At 41.8% G+C, this 16551-nt stretch overlaps 1 protein-coding gene across 2 annotated transcripts in view; it reads right to left on the bottom strand.

The window, feature by feature from the left end:
• The window catches only part of BACH2 (BTB domain and CNC homolog 2), a 360151-nt gene that overhangs the window by 143037 nt on the left and 200563 nt on the right, over positions 1 to 16551 (bottom strand). For both annotated transcript variants that reach the window (XM_068551454.1, XM_068551453.1), the window contains exon 3: positions 16397 to 16545. The gene's annotated coding sequence lies outside the window, so the exon portion shown is untranslated. The remainder of the gene's footprint in view (positions 1 to 16396; positions 16546 to 16551) is intronic.

The following is a 16551-nucleotide window of genomic DNA, read 5'->3' as shown; positions in this document are numbered from 1 at the left end:
GCAATTTTCTCAGTTTGGAGAGCAGTCAGGCTAGGAGCCTCACCTTTGCTGGGGAGACTGAGAAACTCACCACGTGATCACTCACACACCTGCTATTTCCTTCTGCATATCGTTTCTCTGCCTTCAGCCCCTTGGTCAATCCAACCTCCTCCCCTGTAAAAAGCGCACAATATCTCAAGGCTTCCCTGTAACCTCTGACAGGGGAACAAAGAGAAACACCTTTCACAAATCCATGCTATCAAAGGATAGAAGAGAGAACAGAACCTTCAGTAAAGAACACTGAACATCCCGCCAGAAAGTCCCAAACAACCCTGAAAAGTGAGAATAAAACTACCAAAAGCTGACAGAGGGTAACAAGCATTATTTCCAACCCACATTTGTCCTTCTAAAAAAGCCAACCAAACGACAGAAAAAAAAACCAACCCTGGAATGTAGGAAATCTAACATCATTAACATATTTCCTGTCCTCACACAGCTTATAAAAAATGTTTCTGAGCTTTTCCCTGGCTCATTTACAATGACGAGAGGGAGCGAAAAGGAAATGCAACAGATGGGACTACCATCCTCTCTCGCAGCAATTTATCGCCACTTGAGGTAGCCTGGGCGAGATTTCAAACGTCTTTCAGTTGTACCGAGAGTTTATTCCTGCCCAAGAACAATGAAGACGAGGCTCCTTAAAAAAGCTGCAGGTTATAAGCCATGTTTGCTACTCTGTATTTTTGTTGTTTCTAAAAGAGATCATCCCAGCCTGCCTCCAACCCTCCCCAAACTGACTCCACGAGGATTTAATCTGGTACTGATTTAGAGCTGACAGGTGGCACATGCATAATTAAAGATGACCTAACACAGAATGCTCTCATTCCTGGCATATTATCAGACACTTAAGCAAAGCAATTATCAGTAGGCAATCTTTTCTGTCAACAGAGATAGAGATGAAACATTTCTTCAATTAAGAGGATTCTGAAAGGATGCTGTATACATATCCATCTGCAAATACTTGAAAATCTTTAGAGTTTAATACTAAGTCAGCTCAACAAGCACCTCTGGCCAGTTAAATTGTGTTTTTTTCTCCCCCCTACTTTTCCTGGAAGGTAACATTTTTTTTTTTTTTGCTTTATCGAAGTAGGAGGGTCACATTTTAAGCATCAGAATCTTCAAAACAAATAATCTGGGGGCATCATCAGAGACCTGATCCAAGCTGACAAGGAAATCTCTGCATTTTCCTGCCATTGCCTTGTTGGGGTTTACAAATATACCAAGCCTTCCTCACAGGTGCAAGGCAAAAAAGGGATAGGGTTTAAATAAAAGTAAATTTAATTAAAAATTTCCTTTAAAGCAGGATTATCAGTGTTCCACCAATGTCAGAGGATTTAGAGAAGTACTGTCAAGCCTTAAAATTTCATCTTGAATCTAAGTGATTTAAAGAATTTTTTTTTCATTTGAAGAAATAAATATCATTCAAAGGAAGAAGGGTCTTGACCAAATGATGGATTTCCCATTTCAGGCAGAGGAGGGAAGAGGCACTGTATTCCCTAATAGAGTACTGTATTTTTTATAAATTATAGTGCATGCACTTTATCTAAATGAATGCATTTTAGCTTTCTTTAGAACAGAAATTGCTTTAATGTTATAGCGAGACAAGTGATTTTCTTTTCTTTTTTAAAAGGTGCTTTATACGTTAATGGGTTTTTTGAAGCCCGTGTAAAAACTGGCTTCCCTGAGACAGAGAACTTCACAACGTTTGTGGTGCATATTTTGCCACATTTCACAAGAGGTCTTATTGTTTAAATTCTTATATCCTTATGTCATCTGTGAACAAACGGCTTTATTGTTCATTTGAACGTGTCTTTATAGGATCTCTGGTGGTAGGGCTGATGTTGTTGTTTGCCTTTTTTCCCTCATCAAGTCAGAACAAAAGTCCCTTTTTCTGCAGCACTGGGAACTCGGGAACACGGAGCGTGTGGCAGCTGTTTTCAGTTGGAAACACCATAATGATCATGTAAGTGAAGTGCTAACATTAATGGGCTGACTTCTGACAAGTAAATCAAGACCTATGGAAAAGTTTCTTCTACACTGCAGACTTCAAGGTAATGCAACATAGAAGCATTTCATAGGACAATTAGGAATCATCCAGTAAATTTAGAGGCTTGCCCTGCTGGGCAACAGGACTCAATTCCTTCCAAGATGTGTTTTCCTTGGAAGATACTCCATTCAGAATATTAGAGGAAAAATACCAGTAGTCTTTGGGGAAAGCATAATCAAGAGGAGAGGTGGTGGTGATGGCGGGATCATTAATGGGAGATTCAGCAGGACTCAAAGCTCAAGTTCATTATATTTCTCAGAACTAAGAATAGCTTCTGAATGAGTACTGACAATTCTCCATAGACCTATTCCTCCTAAGGAGCTCCCCCTTTCTCCCTTTCCAATTTTAATGTTAAAAAAAAAAAAAAGAGAGAGAGAATGTAGTCAAACATGGGTAGGTAGGCAGGAACAAAGGAACCTCTACAGACTGGAGGAGCACCTAACCCAGCTCCATTTTAGATGCTGTTAAACACCTTCCATCAGGATTCAACTCAGAAAAACTCAAAAGATGTAGTTTGATAGCATGCTGCGTCAAGAAGCCGGGACAAAGAAATATGTCGCATGTGTATTATTAGGGCCAATGGCAAAACACATGGGATCTCCCAATCGATGTCATGGATGAAATGAAAATATAAGATATAAGGTACATACTACCATCAAAATAACATAATACAGAGGCAAAAAATTCTAGTAAGTTTATTTAGGGAGAGACTCTCATTTCACATACAACCTAAGGGTCCCAGACTTGTTGTGTCGCTTTAGTAAATAAGGCAATGACTATAAGCACAGTCCTTGTATGCTGAGGATGGCACGTGATACTAAGACATTTTGCATCTGCCTCTTACACTTAGTTATCACTTTAGAATCATCAACTAACAGCATTTTTAAAAATGTCATTAAGGTGATGGTACCTAACATAATACAGAAATATCAACCATCTTCACAATATCAACCATTGTGAACCAAGGTTTCTCCTATCCACCCTCAACATTAGTTTTCCAAGTATCTTGGTTTTACTAAGTTTTATGTTTGGATGAATAAAATAAGATTGTAACTATGGCTACAAAATAAAGACTAAATTACAATACCCTGATATGGGTCAAGTATTATTTTGGAAAGAATAAAAGTCAAATCCAAGGTATTATGGCCACTGCTATCTGTGTCCCCTGTTTCAGAAAGGTTGCTCAAAATCTGCAGTTTGGAAGCCTTATAGAGACACTCTGCAGAATACCATGTATTCTCCTTGTTAACAGAAGCATCAGAGATGCTTATCAGGTTTGTTTCACTAAGGACAAAATGTAACACGTATTTAAGAAAGTCCAAATGATGCAGTTTCAACTCTCTATCCATTCAGAGAGGACATCGGCTTTTTGGTTAAGAAGTGGCTGTCACTAATCCCCGAGCAGTTGGTATGGCTTTTTCAAGAACTGGCATTGGAGGTCAAAGTGGACAAAGTGCCCAGAACACCTCCAGTGGCCAAGAAGGCAGGGGTCCAACTGATGCTCTTATTTTCTTCTCCTAATATTTCCCCCCAAAAGGTGGCCTCACTTCACTGCGGGGGGATAAAAGAAAATAGAAGAAGCGAAAAAATAGTTTTTCTCCACAAACGGCACTCTAGGAATCAACTGTTCTTAACTTGGAATTCTTTCACGAAATGAAATGTTAGGCGCTGGTCAACTTGTTGCCCTTCGGGATGGAAGGTGATGAGAGGGAAAAAAATGATAGGACAGGATTAAAGAAACGTATATTCTTATGAAGGCAGGGTGTTGGAAAAGAAACAATGTTACAGAGAGAAGGATGATTACATCCTCATAATGTATGTAGGATGGCCACCAAAAGAAAATAAGACAAGGGCTAGGTTAGAAATGAACATCTAGTATCACCAGCTACAAATGACAAGAAAGGGAATCCAGCACTAACCAGTTTATACAAATCAACTTACATTTACTCCCTTGTGGTCAGTTGAAACTTATACCCCAGGAGACATGAGGTGCTTTCACATGTACACATTTGTAACCTCTGAAAACTAATTAACAAAGGAGAATATAAAACCGCCAGGTATAATGGAAACAGGTGACGTCCACCCCTGCAGCCAGCTGTGATGTAATATCTTCCGCTTGGTGCTGACAGCCTTCTCTTCCCTCCTCTCATTCCGACACAATGCCTTCAGGTCTGTCTAAGTAATGTAATTTACTGGAGTGGAATTCCCTTGATACCCTGGTGCAGCACTTGGTGACAGTATCATTTATACTGCACAGTGTCGTGGCCTGACACTGATCCATTGGCCTTCACGCCTCATTCATAGCAGAGTGTGTAATTCCACCTTCCACGGTACCCTTCTGGGGTGTGCGTGGACAAATTTACTCCATTCAGCCCTAATTACAAACCTCGGCTGAAATGCTCTCATTAGATTTCTATTTCTCACTCCAGATGTCAATCTTATTGAAAATGTCAATTTTCCCGAGGATTCATCCATTAGCAATAAACTCTAAAGCATTCCATGACCGAATGCATTAAACCGGCAATGAGGACATGCACTTAAAATACATCATTAGAGTAAATCTCCATTGCAAATGCTTTACGTTATTCAACCAAAGGAATAATGAGCCTAGCCCGGCCAGTACCCTCAAACTGCACATGAAGGATAGGTTAAAACTTGCTGTTATGCAGGAAGAAGCAGGCGGTATATCAACGAGATGAATTTCAGAATCTGTGTCATTCCTTAGGAAGGTGTGGTAGGAAATCACAGCCAGAGCCAAATTTATCACCTTCTTTTGTCTATGATTTTTACAGAAACTTCTGTCTGTGGCAAAGTGCAATAAGACAGGCAAAGATAATAGGGAGTAGGTGTGTTCATGGAGGGGATTGAGGCTGTATCTGCAATGCTAGGAACTTGTTAGTCACCTAGAATGATTTGCTCTGCCTGAAAAGCATTCTTCCATTTCTTTCAACAGGAAAAAGGAAAAACCAGCAGTGTCTGGACGCACTGAAAGAACCTGGGTCCCATTCCAATGAAAGAAAGGTTTTACTGGTGTAGTTAACCTGAGAAATATCTGCACCCCACCAGACTGATGGGTCCTAACATGAAAGATCCAGAAAATCCAATGATGATGTTAACATATACATTACATTACAAATCAGAGATTGTATCTGTGATTGGGGTGGTAGGACAGACCATGAAAAGAAAAATTTGGAGAGAAAAAATTTAAAACTAGCAAAAGACATCAATTGATAAAAGCAAGCCATCACTGCTTTATACCTGCACCATGTTTTAATTCCTTAGCTTACTGGTCTCATTTATCACTTCTGGCCAGGTCCCAAGTGAGGCCAAGTCAGGGTACAGTCATAATTTCTTTATTAATTTGATAAATGAAGAAACTGCATCCCAGGAAGGTCACGGAGGAGGCTGAAGAGTCTGATGTGAACTCCTTAGCATCTAATACTAAAGGTTAACCCAAAAAAGTTAAGTGATACCTACAGTGGTGACCTTATTATGAAATATGCAATGTATTTATTTAATGGAAAACTTTGGTGGGCAGAAAAGGACTCCTAGAAGGGCAGGTATACATTACATTAAACAAAATAATTTGCACAAAATAATAAAAAGGAGAAGAAACAGTAATTGTTTTCTTCTTGTCAGCATCTGGTTATCTACAGGATTGATCAGATGTGACAACAGATGTGATATTGTCTACAGGGAATTAGACCACCATGGAAGCTAATTGCTCCTCAAGTTTTGCCCATTCCCCCCTGAAGTATTTAAAACCTTCCTTGATTATAACATTAGCGCTCTCTCTTTCATGATGTACATCAGCAGGTATTACAATTAACATGCACAGATGTCAGAACTGAAATATCCACGTTTAAATAAAAAACAGTGAGAAGGTAAAAATAACTGATTATGTTCAACACAGGGCTCACCTTAAGAGGAAAGAGAGGCTTCCAGGGTGCTAATTTAATGGCAAAATAAAAAACTGAGCCCCTGGAGAGTATCAGCAGCCCATGAAGAGCCAAGCTACTTGGGAAATGACCTGTAGCCTTCTGATTGAGAAACGATGAACAAGAGGCTGATCTTGTGTCCATTTAATTCCAAAATTTGTACTCCGAGCAGAGCGGGGAACCCCACAAATGCCCTGAAATTCTCCACCACATTCGTAGGATGCAACAGCACGAATAAGCATCACCATCAACCTTTTACTGAAGGCTGGCTTTGGGCTTCACGTACGTGATCTTACTGACTCCCCACCAGCAGCCTATGAGGTAGGCACTACCCCTGTTCCAGTTTTTAATGAAAGACATCCAGGCCTGGGAGAGGTTCAATAACGAGGTCAAGGTCAACAGGTAGCTAAGCCAAGATCTGAGGCTGGGTCCTCTTTCTCCCAAAGCTCTTGCCTCACTTTAACTACTCCTGCCTCACCATCTGCTGAGGTTGGAGACACCAGTGGGGAATGTGATCTGCAGTCATCAGTTTCCAGAAGCTTCTGGAATGACTGCTCTCTTGACTCATCTTATTTCCCAAATGACATCAAACTGCAAGGCTTTAGCACACTTGTAGACATTCTCGTTCTTTGGAAATGTCACAGCCACTCAGCCAGTAGAAAAGGGACAGCACCATCACTGGGATCACGGAGGCGCAAATTTCCCTGTGAACACCACCATCACCTCTCTTTGCCATTTCTTGTAGCCACAAACCGACACGTTACCACTTACTGTGGTTGCAGGAGACTCGGCCGTCAGATGAAGGGAGTTTTTACTTGGTTAACTGCCCCTCCGGCGTCTGTGTCCAGAGCAGGCCTGTGCCCGCCGCTGTCCCCGCCACCCCGTCCCTATGCCAACAAAAGGGTTCCAATCTCTCCGCAACACTGCTAAGAAATCCCTCCCTTGCTGTCCTATGAGTTGACAAGACACAACTTTCTAACAATGAGCCGAGAAGATGGATGCTGTAAAACAGCATTTCAAACAAGGCAATTACTCTTCAACAAAAGATTCAAGGATCCCGTCACTATTTCTTGCGACACAACTTGTTTGTGTATGAGTTGTGCCTTTCTTCCTTCAGAAGGGGAAAATGCTGATAAACTATCGCAAGCAGACACACAGCGCCCAAACCTGGCCGCCTTGCTGCTACTGCTGAAACAGAGACACATTTATTTCCCCAATGCACCACTTACCAGACAGATGCAAAGATGTGGGCAAGCCAGTCATCAGAATTAACAGAGTGATTGTGCTTGCACTACACATTCTGATTTGTATGAATCTTATTTTTAGCCACGCATAAAGGGCAATAAATGGAAAATCTTATTCTAACCGCTACTTTTTCTGGGCCACCCACACTGCTCCACCTACCGTACAAGTCCACAAATGTGAAAAAAACACACACACACACACACACAAAAAAAAACAAAAAAAAACCCAAGCCAGGGTTTGTTCTAACAAGGGATGCAAAGTGGCTAAAATGTGTGACATTTTTTCCAGTTAGTGTTTGTACTTTCATCCTTTTTCTGTATCAGGACTTTCAGGGAAAATGACTTATCTCTGGGCATTTTCAGAGACTCCACAGTGGTGAGCTGGCAGCGCAGTGGCACGCGCGATCCGCCAGGCACCGCCACCGCCCTGTTGTGAGCTGCCTGTCAACCGGCTTCTAGCAAAGAAACGCACCCCAAACACATTTCTGTAAATTCGGGCAGATGATACCTACAACGTTTCGTTTTGCAACAAGCTCGGTGTTTTAAAAGTTCCTCTAATGAACAAAAGTGACACCAGAAACGTCAACGTCTCTAGAACAGAGCAGGCTGTCAAGAATGATTTTGCCAAGGTTAGGGCAATAGCGCTCGTCCTAAATCTGCTCTCAGGGTGCCGTGGGCCAAGGCTCACCAAGGCACAGCATCCCCTTGCTGTCTCCCTTCCCTTCTCTGCATTTTCGTCTCTGTCTGTTCCATCCAGTTACTCCCCAAGCCTGCAGCTCCCCAAGCACGAATGCATACACGCTCTCCCTGCCAAGCGGAGCCGCTGATGTTGAGAAACACCCACCTTGAGAGCAAATAAAAAAAAAAAAATTGAGGAAGAGGATGTTTTCTGGGGGCATAGAGAGGATAGAGATGAGAGTCTATTTTTTTATCATCATCTCTTTAGACTTTTCATGAAAAGTTAAGTCATTAAGGTCCCTGGGTACCAATCCGAATGCATGTTCCTCTGAGCCCTCTGCAAAGCACAGCAGCAAACACACGCAGGTAAGGATTAATATTTAAAAGTCAGTTCCACCAAATAATGAAGACACGAAAAGAGTCAACGCTGAGAAAGGCATCTTTACCTGTGTGCTTGCTCATTATCCAGAAACTAGAGGAAATGCTGTCATCGCCAGTAGCTACACGCCCTGCAGAGCTCACACCTCCTTCTGAAGAGTAGCGCTGATGAGATGGATGAGAAAATCTTTCGGGGCTTAGAGTCCACTAGCGTCAGAATCTCTGACTAGTGTTGTAAAAACACGGGTAATTAAGTGTTACAAAAAAGTGGGTCATCCACGACTGAGGGAGAGCCACACCTCCCCACGCTAGACTCCAAATGACTGTGCTGTGACAGGGTGGGAGGGGTCTGAACACAGCGAAAGCAAAACTTTTATGTGGTGAGGAGCGTTTTAGTTTTCACTGGTTTAGGTTAGAGAAAGTTAATCTCAATGTCAACTGCAAACCAACTAAAACTTCTTAGTGAGTTTTTGAAGTTTTACAACAAATGCTGGCTGTTCGTGTCACTGGAAATTCAGAGTCAGTGTCACAAACAGTCCAAGGGACAGTCTTAGGTTTCTGTGACATGCCCGCCGCGATGAGCGAACGCCGTGACTCAGGGAAGCAAGGAGGTCAAACCAAAACTGAAGGCAAGGAACCGAGTTCTCACTATCCACACGAGCATCTCCTTCTCCAAGGGAGGATCAAAGCACTACAGACCACCTCCCACACCAGTACCCAATCCGGGCATTCGATACAGTTGCGGGCATTTACCAAAGCATCTTTCGAATACTGTCTGAAGAAGGCAGGATATATATACCTGGACTGAGCGCATTCGTTCATCTGTCACTCAAGAGCTACAGAAATTTTAATTCAAATCAGTACCTACTGTGTCCCTATTATATACAAGGACACAAAGGATGAGAAGGGATGCAGAGGGAAGAACTTAGAAGGACCCGCTTTTTAAAGAACCTAAGTCTTGTACAGAGGATGCTAAGACCTCGCCACACCCAATGCCTAATATGGATCATTCTTAAAACACAAAATCTCTTCCAGCAGCTGTTTACTAAACACTTTCTATTCTACTGACGTAAGGTTTGTGGGTGGCATCCCTTCAACCTTTCTCAGATGACTCCATTAACAATCCCCTTAATTTTAATCTGGGTTTTCTTTCAGTGTTCAAAGCCCTTCCTAACTTTGGCTAAGAGTCAGGATTCATCCTGATCCAAAGTCGAGCTCTCTCCAAAGGGAAGCACAGAGATATGCAGCACAACCCACGCCACAGCCCGAACACCATACCAGAGGAATCTGAAGAGAAGTTTCTTTGAAGGGGGATAAAGCATGAAGAGTTGAAGGAAAACTCTCTCTGGTTCATAGCACAAGAAGGGCTATATCTGAACGTAAAACTGGAATTTTATTGGAGTCCACATTGTTTGGAGTATGGCTGGGGGATGGGGGGAATTTGGGTAATCAACCTTTCCCACTTCTGCCAAATTGTCTTAGAGTGTATCAACTGTGAATTTTTAAATACCTAGAACACAATCAGTTGATCTAACACTAAAACCATCTTGGTCCTCATTAAATCTTTCTTTTATGATTCCAGAGGCCCACTAGGATCTTGCAGGGCCACTCAAAAATTATTTTTATTGACAGAATACAGAAATGAAAAAAAAAACAGTTAATAGTGATTTTCACTCCATAAAGACACTGGTGAGTCTACAGAGGTATCTGTCCTTGCAAGAGTTGATGACTGTAATTTGAAGGGAGAAAAATAAGCGACTAGGCGATCACTGTCCTAGAAAATGATATCAAAGGCATCATTCTTGAACTCCACCAATTTGTGGGATGTCAGCATGCCAGAGTACTGCTTGTAAATTGGGAATTAGTTGATAAAATGAAAAAAAGTCTGGAAAACTACACAGAAGTAGGAGTTAACAGGTAGGCTGTATCTGGGTAGCTGGATGAAAGGTAACTTATTCTCTTTATTCTCTTCTGTTATTTTATAAGTTTTGTACAATAAACATGTATTACTTTTATAATCGGGAAAATAAAGCTACTTCTGTTTTGATAAAAGGAAACAATTCTCTGATTCTGCTCTTTCTAGTCACTAAGAACACTTAATACATTGGATCTAGTATAGTCATCTGGGCTGGTGACAAAGCAGACATGAAATACAGGGAAAATCTGCTAGAAACAATAGAGTATAGCTTCTAGTTAAGCATAACAAGGACGCTTAAGAATCCTGCTACACTACAGAGCTTTGCAAATACTTTTCTTCCTCACCATGACCATGGTCTGGGCACTCTCCAGCTGTACCAGAGCTCCACCCGCCAGGGGCCTCACAGTGATCAGTTTAACGGGGGTGTCCTTGGAAGAGGGTAGCTATCCCTTGGGTTAAATTACGGCTTAGAGAAAGAGTTGTCACTTCCTTAGTAGAGGCACATCCAAAAAAGAGCACACAAATAATTTCAAAAGAGCAACAGATTGGAAATTAATTAGAATAAGGTGACAAACTATTCGTACTACAACTGACATCACTTGGTGACCAGCTCTGTCACATGCATGGCTGAGTTTATTTGGAGATTCGCAGGGAATAACACCTTTTGAAATTTGGACCTGTATATTACCATGCTGGTCACATCACCCTTATCTGTACCATGAGTGTATACGCAGAGAATGAAAATTAATTTTGATGATGCCTTGAGCAGAACATAATTGTGAAACAATATGTTATAAATAATCACGTACATTCTTTAAAAAAGAAACAGAATGGCTTCAAAAGCATGCCAATGGTTCCCCAATGACAATAAGAACTAAATATATATGTTCATGAAACTGTTTTATCACCAATCTTATCATTAACATCACAACTTTTAGAGCGCTTCCAAACATAATAAACAGAATAAATGTAAACAGAATATCTGAGATTTAAACTCTGGCACTGGAAAGGTGGTAAAAGCCAAAACTTGCACGGTTTCTCAAGAATAAAAATGAATTGTATATTTTTCTATTCTAAGTCAACATCTTTAGATTATTATTAAGACACGAAAATAGGTACAACAAAACCTCAGTTGATTAGACTATTTGAAGACAAGAAGAGTTTTTGGTTTGTTTCAGTTTTCCGGTGAATTGACAGACAGTTAGAAAATGCTTTTTGTTGAAAACGTTTCCAAAGCAGTTTCTTTTCCTAATTATAAAGGATTTAACCATTCTCAGTGATTCAGCAGGTCAGTGTCACCAACTACAAATATCCTCCAGGGTATATTCTCTACCTTTACTAAACCAAAGCTATCTTGTTTTCTGAATCTTTATCACTGAAAAAGGGAAGTGGGATGTGAGCGGTAGGGTGGGGTATGGGAGGGGTGGGTAGGAAGTATGAAGGCTAGTTAATTCAGGGTTCTGGTTACTTGGGTCCCAGGTAGCTGAGCCATCGCTAAATACGAATTCAGTGCCTGTAACCAGGCACATCTGATTCTTGGGGCCATGAGAGCTGACCAGGAGAGCCCCCGAGGGTCGGTCTTTGTTGGTTTTCTCTACCTCATGGCTTTTCCTCTGGGTAACTGTTGAGGGGAATCTGTGTCAGGGTCTCCATCCAGAAATCATGGTCTCCAAACTCCTGGGGCCGAATTTGTTTTGATTAGGGTCTGTATCTATGTCGTTTCAACTCACGCTTAGGGTGCCGGTAGCTACGTGTGATGTCAAAGATGAATAAGCACCTACTTCTCCTCTCTCTTAGACCTTGCTCACCTGTATTTTCTTTTCTATAAAAACCTTTAATTCCAGTTTTTTGATATTTTAGCAGCTCCCTATGGCAACTGACTCCAAAACCTTTGTTGCTACACCCTGTTGGCCATCACCTAAGTGAGAAGCATGGAGAGTTTATTTCTAAGCAGGTCTGGGAAGTCGGGGGTGGGAACAAGCGACTGATTTAGGTGTACTGTACTTCAACTTTGATGACTTTATTTCTCCTCTTTTTTGGTTATACCTTTTCCTTGAGCCAAATGCATACGTACGCATGTATGTATGTACATATATGTATACAATATGTATGTATGTATATGTATATAATACACACACATGAATGCCGCTCACATATCTAAGTGATTCTGATGTCTTAAGGAGGAAGTGGGATAATTTAGGACAGAGGTTTTTGAGCTCTTTGAAACTATGGATCCTTATGCACCGCTCTTCAGGAACTACAATCCCTGGTCAGACCTAAGGGCAGGGCCTGAAAGGAGTTAAGTAAAATAGTAAAGTAGTAAAGTAAAGGAGACCTGAGGGAAACATGGCTACTAGCCCCGTGAGAATTCACTGATCATTCTGCAAGGCCAGCTTTCTAGAAACCTAGAATAAAGAGCAAAATCCCCCCCAAAGTAGGGCCCAAATGGACTCAGTGGGTTCAATCCTGCACATTTCTCACAAGCCTGCAGGTCACCCCTACAATTGTTTTGTGATTTATGGGTACCATAATGCCCAATATTACAGAGATTTGGTGATGGGGGATGAACTGTACTTTCATCGGGAGAATGTCAAACAGGCATTATAATTAGAAGCCCTGTTGCAGGAGAACTATTTGCCACTAATTTTCTTTCCAAGTTTCCATTTTCTACTAGGCTTCAGTCTGTGGCAAGCCTATATCCCCTGGTTCCTGCTTCCACATCTGCCTCCACTGTTAAGACCTGTCACCTGCCACCACTAGGCACGCATCCTGGGGCGCGGTACACGGACTCATTTATGATGACACAATTCACATGAACTGCAGCAGCCCCATGACAGGAACACAGGAGGGTACACATCCCCTCCATCACAGTGAAGCAGCTTTCCTGCGTGTGTAAATGGCATTTTGAAAGAGATGATGGTCATTGATGGCAAATTTCCCTAGTGGTTTCTGACAAATATGTCCTTGTCCCGATAGGAAACCTATTCCTAAGACTGAAGTCTAACATTCTGCAGGTCCCTTACATTTGCCCAAAGGGGGCCAGGGTAGTGTCAGGGCTGATGGAGGTGTGAGGGACACAGCCATCTGTGCCTCTTCCGCCCTCCCAAACTATAGCAGCCCTGTCTAGCACTACTTAGTATTCTGCCCAGTATTCTTAGAAGGAAAGTAAGCTCTGGCATTCAGGGGTTTTTTGTGTGTGTGGTAAAATACACATAACATAACATTTACCACGTAAATCATTTTTAAGAGTACAGGTCAGTTGCATTAAGTACATTCACATTATTGTGTAACCATCACCACCATCCATCTCCAGAGCTTTTCCATCTTCCCAAAGTGAAACTCTGTACCCATTAAACACTAACTTCCCTTTCCCCTTTATTCCCAGCGCCTGGCAACCACCCTTCTAAATACTTTCTGACTGTGACTTTGACTAGTCTAGGTACCTCATATAAGTGGGATCATATCATATCTGTCATTTTGTGTCTGGCTTATTTCACTTGGTATCTTCATGTTTCATCCATGTTGGAGCATGTGTCAGAATTTCATATTTTTAAGACTGAATAATATTCCATTGTATGTACATACCACATTTTCTTTATTCATTCATTGCTGATAGAAACTTGAGTTGCTTCCACCTTTGGGCTATTGTGAATAATGCTGTATGAACATGAGTGTACAAACACCTGTTCAAGACCCTGCTTTCACTTCTTTTATACCCAGAAGTGGAACTGCTGGATCATATGGTTGTTCTGTGTTTGAATTTTTGAGGAATCATCATACCATTTGGTATTCAGTTTTTTTAAATTAATAAACTTAATGTTTTAGTGCAGTTTTAGGTTGACAGCAAAACTGCAGGGAAAGCACCGTGGGGTCCCACATACCCCTCGCCTCCACATGCATGATATTTTTATAGAGATGCGCTAGGCACTTGGTACCTTGAGCGTTTCGCCCAAGGCTGCAGTGAGAGCTTCAGGCAGGCGGCGCCAGGGCCGGCAGGAGTCTGCAGCTCCAAGTTGCCTGAGGTGTCACAGCAGCCTTCTACCCGTGCTGGCTCGTAGTTGTTAAACTGACTGACTTCAGAGGTCATCCATCAGGAAAACCTGCAGTGTAAACGTGGACACTCACAGACGCCAAAGCAGGAAAGCAGGAGCGAGATTAAGGAGCCTTCGATCCAACCTATTTCTTTTACTTCTTGGTGAAGATCTTCATAAACTGAAGCTTCCCAGAATGCTGTACGGAACAGCCAATTAGGGCTTGAAGGAGATGTTACAGTTGGTAAGGGTAGAGTGATAATAGGTAATTACATCGCTCACAACTCCGTCAGCCCTAATACCAACCCTGTTACCAGCCCTTTGGGCAGCTCCCAGAAGACAGCTCCGGATTAATTCCTTTTAGAACTCCTTCATCACCTCTTGCTTTTCTGGTCTTATTTGTCTGATTTTGTGATTTTTATTTTAAACACACGCAACTTAAATCTATCTCCGGGATTTTGGGCTCCGTTAACGTTTAGGCAATAGATAATGCTCCTTCATTACATATCTGCTTGGGAGTTGCTTTATTAAAAGTGAGATGTGACAGGGTGAGAGAGTGGCATGGACATATATACACTACCAAATGTAAAATAGATAGCTAGTGGGAAGCAGCCGCATAGCACAGGGAGATCAGCTCGGTGCTTTGTGACCACCTAGAGGGGTGGGATGGGGAGGGTGGGAGGGAGGGAGATGCAAGAGGGAAGAGAAATGGGAACATATTGTAATATGTATAACTGATTCACTTTGTTATAAAGCAGAAGCTGACACACCATTGTAAGGCAATTATACTTCAATAAAGATGTTTAAAAAAAAAAAAAAAGTGATTATTCTCAATTTCAGAGAGTTAGAGTAAAAGAACTGTAAGCCCTAAGTGCTACTTTGAATGATAACATTTACCACATTGAAGTAAAATGTTATAGATCACAATACTTATCCACAGATTCAAAATGCCCAGAAATTTCTCAAACATTTCCTGGACAGCATCACTCAGACTACTTTTACACTCACATTGACTCAGTGAAACAAAAGAAAACATGTTGTGTAAAACTCCTACGTTGAAAGCTTAGAAATACACAAAATGCATATAGGTTCACAGGCACATCTGTACATTTGCATGTATGCTCCCGTATACCCTAGTGTGCATTTGTTGAGCCAAACTCTTCTACTTTAGTCTATTAACATGGAATAAATTGTTCTTGTCCTCGGCAGAGAGGTGGCCGGCTTGTTCCAAAGCTAACACAGTAACATGCTGATCTTCCAAATATGTCAGTCCTAAGGACTTAAAACCCCACAAAACCCTGGACTTGCTGGCTTGGACTGTTTATTAGAGGTGCACCTTCCTTCCCATATGTGATTTGTAAATCAAGTCACATTTAAGTGTATGAGAGGAAGGATCATACTGGGATGATACACTTTGAAAGGGAACAATATATTTCCCAGTCCAGGGGGAAAAAGATTTTCTCTTTTGAGTGTGTCTAAAAGCATGATGAGGACACCTGCAAAAGGACCGTAGCTGTCATTTTAGCCTGTTAACAGCACTGTTAGTTAACCCTGTTGAAAGCCAAGGGCAAAGAGTGGCTGGTACTCACGCCTCTGGAGTCGAGCTGGCACAGAATAATGACATCTACTTGGCTGGACTTTCAAAGGTGACAGTGCTGAGGAGACCTTAACATTCTCTCTTCTGAGAGATGAGTCCATGTATTAAGTAAAGCACCACTATCTTAATTTAGTGATGTTTCATACACTTTTCTACCTTTATCATGCCTCCTTTCAGTCACACTTGAGTTAAAGCAGTGATTCTCAAAGTGGGGTCCCTGGACCAGCTGCATCAGCATTGCCTGGAAACTTGTTAGAAAAGCCAATTTCCAGACCTACCCCTCCAACCCCACGTCTCCTGAATCCGGTAGTCTGGGCACGAGGCCCAGCAAGCTGGACTTTAACAAGCCCTCCAGGTGATGCTGAAGCAAGCTTATGTGTAAGATCCACTGAGTTAGGGAACCACCAATATGCAGATTCTAACCCCGTTCCCTTCCTCAATTACAGTTCTCAAGACACCTTGTTATTATCATCTCAGAAAATTCTTAGCCTTGTTTGGTTGGAGGAAAGAAACCTTAGTCAAAACTTACATGTAATTTTTCCAGGTCCCGTGCTGGCTTCAAGTCTTAGGATGCAGGGAACCGGGCGAAGGGAGAGAAGAGAAGGCTACGGCAATCCATTCAGACATGGACCCCAAAGCTCTGTGGGGCAACCTTGTGACAGGTCAGCGAGTGTCCACCTGATC

Source organism: Eschrichtius robustus, chromosome 9, assembly GCF_028021215.1.
Source record: "Eschrichtius robustus isolate mEscRob2 chromosome 9, mEscRob2.pri, whole genome shotgun sequence".
Lineage (NCBI taxonomy): Eukaryota > Metazoa > Chordata > Mammalia > Artiodactyla > Eschrichtiidae > Eschrichtius > Eschrichtius robustus.
Note: the sequence above shows the minus strand (reverse complement) of the source record. Positions and strands in the feature narration are given on the sequence as shown.